The following is an 11,060-nucleotide window of genomic DNA, read 5'->3' on the forward strand; positions in this document are numbered from 1 at the left end:
GGTGTCTGGTTATGAGGCTCACTCTCTAGCACCTGGCCAGACAGGATAAAATTCACCTCGACAAGACACAACACAAAGGGACCAAAGCACAAATGTACTCACGACAATAATAACCCTACTATAAGTGACCACCTAAGAAAAAAAAAATTAAGGGCGAGAAAAGAGAGCATAAATGATATCGAAGAGAGTGAAAAAGATAGGAGAGAAAAGAAGAAGGAAGAAAAGGAGATTATACATAATTATATATAATTATATATGGGGAAAACACAACAGAACCAATACATAAACAAACAAACAAACAAAAACTAATAATTAAAAAAAATAAATAAATAAAAATAAAAACACAAAAATACAAACACCAAACCCGCAGCAAAGAGGGTGGGGGCAGAATCTGTAGTTACTGAGCTTATATATAGAAGATAATGTTAAAAGTTGGATGAGTGTGGGGAGGATCACAGTTCAGTATAGAGGAAGTAGAAAGGGGATGGGTGGATAAGAGGAAAGAGAACGACAAAAAAAAATAATAAATTTACAAAAAAAATTGATTTCAAAAATGGTATAAAAATAGCAAATAAAAATAAAATGAAATAGAGTGATGGAAAAATAATGTGAAAAGAAATAGAAAATAAAGCAACAAACAAAAACAGGAAAACAAAGAAAAAAAGAGATAACAAAGTAATAAAAAAACAAAATAAAATAAAAATAAAAAAGTGAAGTGCTCCTTTGGCTGGCTTGAGATCCTAGTCTTTTGTACTGTAGTGTTTCTCAGGATCCGATTGCTGGGACTGAAAGACCCTCTTTAGTCCAGCCCCTTTGTACTCTCAGGGACTATTTAGGTTTTTTTGTTTTTGTTTTTTTAAATCTTTTTACTGTTCAGGGTGGAATCTGGGTGTGGCTGTATTAGTTGCCTGGATACTGGAGGGAGGAGCTATCTCTTTGGGGCAAAATGGCTGCCCAGGTCCCAGGCTCAGGCATGACTCAGCACCACACTCGCTGCCACTTCTCCTGGGTCCCCCTCTTCCCCCAGATTCCACAATTCTGCACCTTCTCCCACGCTCCAGCCACGGGTAAGTGTCTGTATCTGAAAGGTCCTATCAACTAGGCTCTATGAAGAAAGGCACAAGCCACAGAGGCCAGAGAGGCTGCACCTCTGCGCACTCTCCTGCCAGCATTCTTCAGCCTTTACTGACTGTGGACCCAGATCTAGAATTCCTTGCAAGGGGGGAAAGGCTTTGCCTCTGTGCACTCTTCTGCCGGCACTCCTCAGCCTTTCCTGATTGTGAACCCAGATCTAGAATCCCCTGCTGACCAGCAGTTCTGTGTACCTTTTTTCCACTGCGCCTGTCCCAAGGGATGCAGCCCAAGCTGGTGCTGTGTGGGTTCCCTCGGAGACTCAGGGCTCAGCAGTCTGGCCGATTATCCTTCCCAGAGCCTTGACTTTACCTTTCTCCAGGAGTCCTCTGCCTTTCCTGGCTGCAAGCTGTCTCCCAGCTGACTCTCCTCTGCCAATTCGGGCTGGATATTACTTATTTCAGCTGCTCACCCTATCTGCTCTGGGACAAGGCATGGGACACGTCTGTCTATACTGCCGCCATTTTGTCTTCTCTCCCATAAGCATAATCTTAATCAACCAGTATGGAATGTTCCAGTCAAGCCCAAGAAAGGTAATCTGTCCATTCCACATAGAAAGGCTCTCTCTATTCCACATAGAAAGAAGAGACAATCTATATAATAGAAACCTTCGTCTTTCCTTCCCCCAAAGAAAAGTTGTTCCAGACCCCAAATAATCCTTTCTTTTCTTTCATTAATAGCTTTGATGCCCCATCCTGCTTCCTATAAACCTTCCATTTTGGACACCCCCCTAGAAGACCCTTCCAGTTGTTAGATGGGATGCTAGTGGTTATGAATTGCTTAGTAAAGCCAATTAGGTCTTCAAATTTACTCCATTGAATTTTGTTTTTTAACAGATAGGCGGGATCACCATGAATTGGAGCCTACAAGCTTCTCAATGGTCATGGAAATAAACAGATATAAACATAGGATGGTAGCAATAAGTAAGAAAGGAGTTTCAGTGCTTGAAATGTATATGGTATATTCCTGGAACTATAAGTGGCTAGGTATGACTGCTATTAAGAGGAAAGTAAAATGCATGATAGGAGATGAGGCCAGATAGGTGATCAGAAGTCAGACTATGGATGAGATTATGTGCTATACTAAAGAAAGTTGATATTTCTTGTAGCATATGTATCTAGTATCCATGAAAAATTCCAAAATTTGTATGAAATAATCATACTAGTCATTATAAAGGTCACATATCTTGCAGATAGATTTTATTCATTAGAGTTTTTAGTTGCAAGCAACCAAAACCAATTTGAGGTAACTTAAGGGCTCTGACACAGAACCCATGCCATCTTGAAGGGGAGAGCTGCTGTGACTAGGAGCCCAGCCTCACCAACACCCAGACTGGCCTCAGATACCATCCGGACCCTGCAGCCACTCCAGCCAAAGACCTGCTACCTCATCTGCAGACCCAAAGACCCCAGGACTTCAGCCACCTCCACTGCAGGCTCCTTTGAGCGCCAGATTATGTGCCCCTCCTGACAAGGCCACACTGCTTCAGCGGAAGACCCCATGCACCTCGGTAGCTGGCCACCTTGGTGAGTCTCAGGGTGTGTGCTCCTCCTGCCAAGCCCGCAGCTTCAGCAGCAGCCCCCCTACAACCCACTACTAGGCTACTGGACCCCTTGGCCTTTCAGTGGATGGGAACCCATGCCATCTTGTAAAGGGCAGCAGTGGAGGCCAGAAATGCAGCCACACCAACACCAAAATGACCTCAGACACCACCCCAAGACCTGTGCAGAGAACCACTTGCAGCCATAACCTGTGTGGAGCCACCAGCATGCCCCAGCAGTGAACAGTGTAATACCACATGTTGGATCCCAGATGTCTGCAGTGAGTGCAGCCAGAGAGGCCTCCTGAGCTGTGTCCCCTCACCAGAGCAAAACCATTTCCCAGGATACCATGCTACAGGCCCCCACACTGTGAGTGCAAGCCAGGGGTACCCCACTCCTGCCCGATCTCCCATTCCAGTACAAGGTGGAAGAACAGTCCACACTCTGCCCCTGGCACAGACATAGTCTTTTGGATGGCATGGGCTCTGCCTCAAGTGTGGACAGAGTAGTCACACTGTGCACGTCCTACCTGCAGCCAAAGTCAGAGCTGCTCGTGGGACCTGGTGTTCCCAGCCTCAGGTCACAGGACCATGCTGCATGTGCCCTGCCAGAGGGTCCTAGGGTGTCATCCTGCCTTGGATGCTGAGACCGCACAGTGAATTTCATGCCACAGGGCTCTGGGCCCTCATAGGGAGTAGCACACCAGAGGAACTGTGCATTAACCCCATCATCCGGGAGAATCTGAAGTGGACAACTGAGGGACCAGATCCATGGAAGGAGGTGATACAAATCAGAGCAGATAAAGTTGTGAAACTCAAGGCAGACCCAGCTTTCATTCTAGAAAGTCCCAGACAATTGAACTGCTAGGGGCTTCAAACCCTTGAACACCTGGCAATGATCCCAGGGCCAGAAAGAGACAGCAGAGGTGGGGAGTCAAAGAAACAACCCTTAAAGGATAGAAAAGGAGGACTCGCCAGAAAAGGAACTAAATGAAATGGAGGCAAGCAATATGTCAGAGAAAGAATTCAGAGTAAGGGTCATACAGTTCCTAAATCAGCTGGATGAGAAAATTACCAATATATGTCAGAATCAAGAGTAAATGAAGAATGATATAGCAATCCTAAAAAACACAATGGAGGGTTTCAACAGTACACTAGAGGAAGCAGAGGACTGAATTAGCAAGTTAGAAGACAGGGTAGAAAATCACACCCAATCTGTACAGCAATTAGAGAAAAAAAATTAGAAAGCAGGAGGAGAGCTTATGGGAGCTTTGGGACAATATGAAATGAAGTAACATGCATATAATAGGGGTGCCAGAAGGACAAGAAGAGGAGCAAGGATTAGAAAACCTATTTGAAGAAATAATGACAGCAAACTTCCCTGATTTGGGGAAGAAAAAAGTCACACAAGCCCAGAGAGTCCCAATCAAGATGAACCAAAAAGAAACTGTGCGTACTATAGAAATTGATGAAGGAACATATGAAGAGATATATAAATGTACAAAACGAAATATTCCAATGCTTTTTATCTGAGAAGATGATGTTGTGCTGCTTGCCCCATACCCAACCAGCTCTCCTCCCCCATTGGGCTAGATCCAGACCCAGCCAGTCGCACTGTTGTCAGGCCCCGCTGGGTGGGGGAGCACAGCCTCAGTTCCCCTGGCCTGGCACTGGGCAGGGGTCCCCCAGCCTGGACTGGGGTAGTGAGTGCACCTTAAGGTCCCCTGTCAAGCCCCGCAGGGTTGGTGATGTGGCCTAAGGTCCCCTGTTAAGCTCCAGTGGGCAGGGGGTGTTCCTTGAGGTCCCCCATCAAGCCCTGCTGGGTGGTGGCGTGGCCTGAGGTACTCTATCAAGCCCTGCTGAGTAGGGGGCGCAGCCTGAAGTCCCCTGGCCCAGGGCAAAAGGAGCAGCCTGAGGTCCCTTGCCCCAGCACTGGGGTAAGGGGGTGCACCTTGAGGTCCCCTGTCAAGCCCTGCCAGGTGCGGGGCATGGCCTGAGGTCCCCCGGCCTGGTGCCAGGGCAGGAGGCATGGCCTGAGGTCCCCTGTCAAGCCCTGCTGGGCGGCGGGATGCAGCCTGAGTTCTCCCGGCCTGGCACCAGGGTGAGGGGCATGGCCTGAGGTCCCTCAGTCTGGCACCAGGGTGAGGGGTGCTGCCTGAAGTCCCCTGTCAAGCCCCACAGGGGGTGGCGCAGCCTCAGGTCCCTGCTGATTGCTCATTAAGGATTATTATAGGAACTTGGCCTTCACTGTAGGCACTGCCATCTTTGTGGTGGAGTGACAGTTAATTTGCATATTCCCTCTTTATTATATAGGATATCCTGCCCTTCCTACTCTTGCTTGCTGACATCAACACATGGGTCCCAGCCCACTATGAGAAAATGCAATACAATTTCTTAAACTCTCACAATGTCTCTTGGCCTGGTTCCAGTCACCTTTTCATAACTTGCCTCTTCCACACTCTTTTTCCTTTGTTTTAGCTGAGGATAGTATGTGCCCAAGTGCTGGCCACCTCTTTCAGTTACTCGTCTTTGAGTTTTGCTCAAGTATGTATGAGATATACATGCTAATTACATGCTTGTTTTTCTCTTGTTAATCTGCTTTCTATTAAAGAGGTTTTAACTGAGAACCTAGAAGGATAAAAGAAAAAGATTTTTTTTTCTCCCCTACACTGTCCTCAGAGTCTGAATTTCAAGTAGTGAGTCAGGGTTAAAAAAAAAGAAGGAAGTGGATTTATGACCATTAATCCCTGATCTCCAGCTTAACTAAGCTTATTGGGTTTCAGCTATTTCCAAAGACTAATTCTTCTGGTATATTTTTTTCATATTGTAATCTCTCCCACATTCTTTCAGTAAATCCCCACCCTACTCAAACCACCATTTACATTTTTTCCCCTTAAGCTACCTCAAATTGTTTCAGGTTGCTGGCAACCAAAAACTAATGAATAAAATCTATCTGCAACACTTGTGATCTTCATAATCACCAGCATGATTATGCCATCCAAAATTTGGAATTTTTCATGTATAGTAGGTGAATATCCTACAGGAAATATCAACTTCCTTTAGTATATCACATAATCTCCTACATAGTCTGAATTTTGGTCACCTCTCTGGCCTCATCTCCTATCATTAACTTTATTTTCTTCTTAATAGAAGTCATACCTAGCCACTTACCTGGTACAGTTACAGGAATATACCATAGACATTTCAGCCACTGAAACTCCTTTCTTACATGTTGCTACTGTCCTACGTTTAGTTCTTTGGCCAGTGAGAAGCTTGTAGGCTCCAATTCATGGTGATCCTTTCCATCTGTTACCAAATAAAATTCAACAGAGTAAATTTGGCTTTATGAAGCGATTCATAAATCCAGCAGCATCCAATCTAGCAACAACGCTCAGATAAGGTTGTTTAAAGTTTTTACCATTTTGCCTCTCACTTGATACAGATTCCCTTATGCTCTCTTCTGTCTTTTCTTTGTTGATTTCCCTGGTTCTCATAGAAGAAAAAAGGAATGTATTGGGAGAATTAGAGTGTCAAGGACACCAGACCAGAGGTGGGACAAAGAGAAATAGGATTCATTCCTGCTTTTGAGCTCTGAGTGTTTCAAAGGAAGGCAATAAGAAAGAGGGCAACGAAGGGTCCAGACCCCCATATTTTTAACCTCAAAACTTCTGTTAAGCTTTGTTACACTGCATTAACAGCAATATAACACTTTCTGCTGCATTCTAATGAGTGTGAGAATGAGTGAGAACTCTTTTGTTACCAGAAGAGGACAGACACCAATGTGGGTCTGTCCCATCACCACTTGGAAATAGGCATTTCTGTGGTGTCACGGGAAAAGAATTTTAAGACTCTCACATAGGGGGAGTTTAGCATATTGGCAAGATTTATTTACTTACTTACTTACTTACTAGAGGCCCGGTGCATGAAATTTGTGCATGGGGTTGCAGGTCCCTCAGCCTGGCCTGCACCCTCTCCAATCCGGGACCCCTCGGGGGATGTCCGACTGCCTCTCACAATCTGGGACCGCTGGCTCCTAACTGCTCGCCTGCCTGCCTGACTGATCACCCCTAATCCCTCTGCCTGCCTGCCTGATCACCCCTAACCACCTCTGCTTGCCTTCCAGATTGCCCCTAACTGCTCCCCTACCAGCCTGATTGCCCCTAACTGCTCCCCTACTGACCTGATGGCCCCTAACTGCCTCTGCCTCACCCCTCACCTGGGACCCAGTATTCCCTCCTCTGGCCAGCCACATGCACCTAGGACCTGCGCCAGCTTCTCCTGGGCCGGCTACAGCTGCAGGAGACCATGGGTGAGCTGCTTTGCCTGGGCTGTAGCCGCTGGAACCTGGGACCGTGGGGTGGGCGGCTTGTCCCTCTTCCAGGCCCCAGGCACAGGTGCAGCCGCTGCTGCCTGGGACCCCAGTGTGGGCGGCTTGTCTCTCTCCTGGGCCACAGCTCCAGCTCCTGGCACCCAGGCTTTGGGGGCAGGTGACTTGTACCTCTCATGGGCCACTGGCTCAGGCACAGCCACTGGCATCCAGAACCATGGGGTACGCGACTGGTCCCTCTCTTGGGCTGCAGGTGCAGGCGCAGCCGCTGGCACTCAGGACCGTGGGGCGTGTTGCTTGTCCCTCTCCTGGGCCGCAGGTGCAGGCACAGTCGCTGGTGCCTGGGACTGTGGGGCGGGAAGCTTGTCCCTCTCCCAGGATGCAGCCTGGGTGGTCCCCATTCCTCTCTAGTGAGCTCATTTGTGCCTGGCTGGTCCCCATTCCTCTCTCCCCAGTGTTGAGTGTCTGAGCCATTATGGTGTGATGGTGTGAGGGCGTGACTACTATTTGCATATTAGCTCTTGATTATATAGGACTAGGGGCCTGGTGCACAAAGATTTGTGCATGGGGAATGGGTCCCTCAGCCCGACCTGCACCCTCTCCAATCTGGGAGCCCTCAGGGGAGCCCTCTCTAATTCGGGAGTTTCTGTCTGTCTTTGCAATCATGTGAGTGAATTGTCTGAGACCCCAACCCAGTTTGGTTTTGTGCTCACAAAATAGTAGAGGTCTTTTCTTTCTTTGCTCCATTGGTGAAGATTTCCTAGAAGTTGCAGGATATCTTCCCTTTAATTTTTCCTCGACACTCTGACTTTACTTATGTCTCTCACCTTTGCTTTCTTTCCATCCCCCACCCACAACAGTAACTTGCTCCAGGCTCACTTTGCTCTAGTGTCTAGGACAGTGGTCGGCAAACTGCGGCTCGCAAGCCACATGCGGCTCTTTGGCCCCTTGAGTGTGGCTCTTCCACAAAATACCACGTGCAGGCGCACATGTACAGTGCAATTGAAACTTCATGGCCCATGCACAGAAGTCGGTTTTCGGCCTGGGAGAGTCTATTTTGAAGAAGTACTGTTGATATTTGGCTCTGTTGACTAATGACTTTGCAGACCACTGGTCTAGGAGATCCCACAAGGCATCTGCCACCAGAACTAAGATTCCCAGCATTCCTGGTGCTCCTTGTGCTCTGAGCTTTCGCTTCTCGTCCAGGGGCTGCTACCAGAGCTACGATTTCCAGAATTCCTGGTGCTCCTCGCACACTTGGTTTTTTCGCTGTCCTGCCTCACCACCCGGCCACTCAGTGCATGCGTGCTGCCCACAGGCCTGCCATGGTGATGCAGAGGGCATTCCTGCCCCACCCCCAGCTGCTCGGTGGCTACACGCTTTGGCCTGGAGTGGCCGGGAGTCGTTCCGGGACCCCGGCTGCTCTGAGCCTATGTGCAGGCCTACAGTCTCAGAGCTGCCTGGGTCCCCAGGACACCTGTCCCCAGGACCCATGCTGCTTGGTGCCAGCATGCATGCAAGCGGTTGCCCCACTCCCAGCCGCTCAGCGCCTGCATATGCAAATTAACCTTCCATCTTTGTTGGGTTAATTTTCATACTCACTCCTGATTGGCTGGAGGGTGTCACGAAGGTATGGTCAATTTTTCTCTTTTATTAGTGTAGATTTTAAGTTATCTTTATTGCTGAAAGCATTAAAGATGTCCAGTTTGTTTGTTTCCAATTGACCCCCTCCATCCTGCACCCGCCCCTCCCAGGCCTCCACCACTCTATTGTTTGTGTCCATGGGCTATGCATATATGCATACTAGTGGCCCAGTGCATGAATTCATGCACATTGAAAGGGAATTAATTAGAAGAAATATTTTAATATTGCTATTTGCCCTTCCTCTATAATAGAAGTGTCAGAGATCAAAGAAAATTGGTAAAATGTATATGAAAATAATACATAAATTTACTAATAAATAAACAATAACAACATGATATAACAACAACAAAGACATGATATAAAAAGAACAAACGCATGATATAAAAACAACAAAAACATGATATGAAAACACCATTGATACAATGATTGATAAATTGATTTAACTTATTCTAATATCTTTCTGTATACCACATTAAAAGTAAAAACACTAATCGTATAAACATTAGTTAAAATATTTGACTAATTTCCCTTGTGATGAAGTATTTACTACTTTAACTTTAGCATCACACGCTCTTTGAACTTGAAAGAAAACAACATGTAACTGACTATGTCTGAAAATGGGTTCAGGTAGGAATATTCCTACTCTGTCTAGAGTTTGTCCTTGTGATTTATTAATAATCATCACAAATAGTCATTGTAAAATTAATTTAAATGGGAGGCCAGTGTCAGATGGGGACAAATATTGTACATGCGCAAGTCAACATTTATTTTTAAATTGCCAGTGTGCGTTATATGTACTAGCCAGTAGGTCGGTCAGATGGTTGGACATACTTCGAATTCATTTAAATGGGAGGCCAGTGTCAGATAAGGACAAATCAAATCTTGGAATCAGAATAACCTCTCCTTCTGCAGATCCTGTTAATACTTCAGCTTCGATAATATTAGGTCACAATCTTTTAATAATAAATCTAGTACCATTACAAAGACCCCATTTACTATTAAGATTTCTCAGTAGAATGATGATTGCACCCACTTTCAATTTTTAATTTATGACACAGAATTCCAAAAGGAGTAATATTATTAAGAAATTTGATGGGAAAATCTTCCTTTTTGGCATAATCCATTGAATTGATGGAATCATCACTCAAATATGTGTGAAAATCTCCACTGAGTATATCCAAAATTTCTTCATTTAATTTATGAATGTGCTCATTTTTTGGACAAAGAATTGCACGTTTAGATATTCTATTTCCAAAGGTAGCTTCAATGATAGATCCATTAGAGATCATTTCACGGGATTTCAACAATATCCATTCCTAAATGAAAACTGCTATCAAGTTTGCCATCTCCAAGTTTTACTAACTATTTTCTATAAGCAGAATCCTCTGATCTCATATTTGTTTTAAGAGACAACTTTCTGAAACATCCCAAACATTACAGTACTTTAAACTCATTTGTACTATGGCTGATCACATAGCATGTGGCACAACACTGAGACATTGTTGAAAATCCCCTCCGAGGAGGAGCAGTTTCCCACCAAATAGAACATTCAAATTCATAATTTCTCTTAGTAATCTGTCTATTGCATTTATAGCATGACTGGATGCCATGGTGCATTCATCAATAATGAGAATTGGGTCTTTTTAATAGTTTTAGCAACTTCACTCTTTATATTGAGTCTAGAAATTGAAGTTTCATTTAATGGATTGGTAATTTATATTTGGAATGAAAAGTTCTTCCACTGAGAAGGAAATTTGCAGCAATTCTTGTGGGTAGAACAGTTCCACCATGACCTCTAATATAAAGTATTAAAACTTCATAAAGATACGTTTTTCTACTACTGCCTGGACCATCCAAGAAAAAGCATTTGGGATATACAGTTTGATATTTGATGGTGGAAGTTATAGTCTGATAGGACCTGTGACCGGGAGGGAGGAAGAAGCTATCACTGTGTACCACGCATCTCAAACTTGGGGCCCACGGGCTGCATGTGGCCCACAGCGAATATTTTTGTGGCCCAGCCAAAATTACAGTATGTAAGAAACATTTCAATAAAAAATTGCATAACTTAATTTTTATAATATCCTGTTATACATGATTATTAATAACTAGAGGCCAAGGTGCACAAAAATTTGTGCACTTGGGGGGGCATCCCTCAGCCCAGCCTGCCCCCTCTAACAGTCTGAGAGCCCTCACAGGGTGTCCTACTGATGTCCCTGTGGGGAGTGGGCCTAAGCCGCAGTCTGGCCTCCCTCTGAGGAAGGCAACTGGCTGATCAGGTATATACATTCTTTCTGAAGGCAGCACAGACTCCTTCCTTATTTCTTTCCTCTGTGGTTGGAGAATAGGGGACTAAAAGGTGGAGACAGAACTGTGGCCGGGCCTGGGGCTCTTGTAGGCAGCAGAAAGAAGGAGAGG

At 45.4% G+C, this 11,060-nt stretch overlaps 1 long non-coding RNA gene across 1 annotated transcript in view; it reads left to right on the top strand.

The window, feature by feature from the left end:
* Positions 1-11,060, top strand: part of LOC106725370 — a 19,453-nt gene that overhangs the window by 3,234 nt on the left and 5,159 nt on the right. The window contains exon 2 of the long non-coding RNA XR_001361250.1: positions 7,670-7,675. This is a non-coding gene — a long non-coding RNA (uncharacterized LOC106725370). The remainder of the gene's footprint in view (positions 1-7,669; positions 7,676-11,060) is intronic.

This window comes from Myotis brandtii, unplaced genomic scaffold, assembly GCF_000412655.1.
Source record: "Myotis brandtii unplaced genomic scaffold, ASM41265v1 scaffold1571, whole genome shotgun sequence".
Lineage (NCBI taxonomy): Eukaryota > Metazoa > Chordata > Mammalia > Chiroptera > Vespertilionidae > Myotis > Myotis brandtii.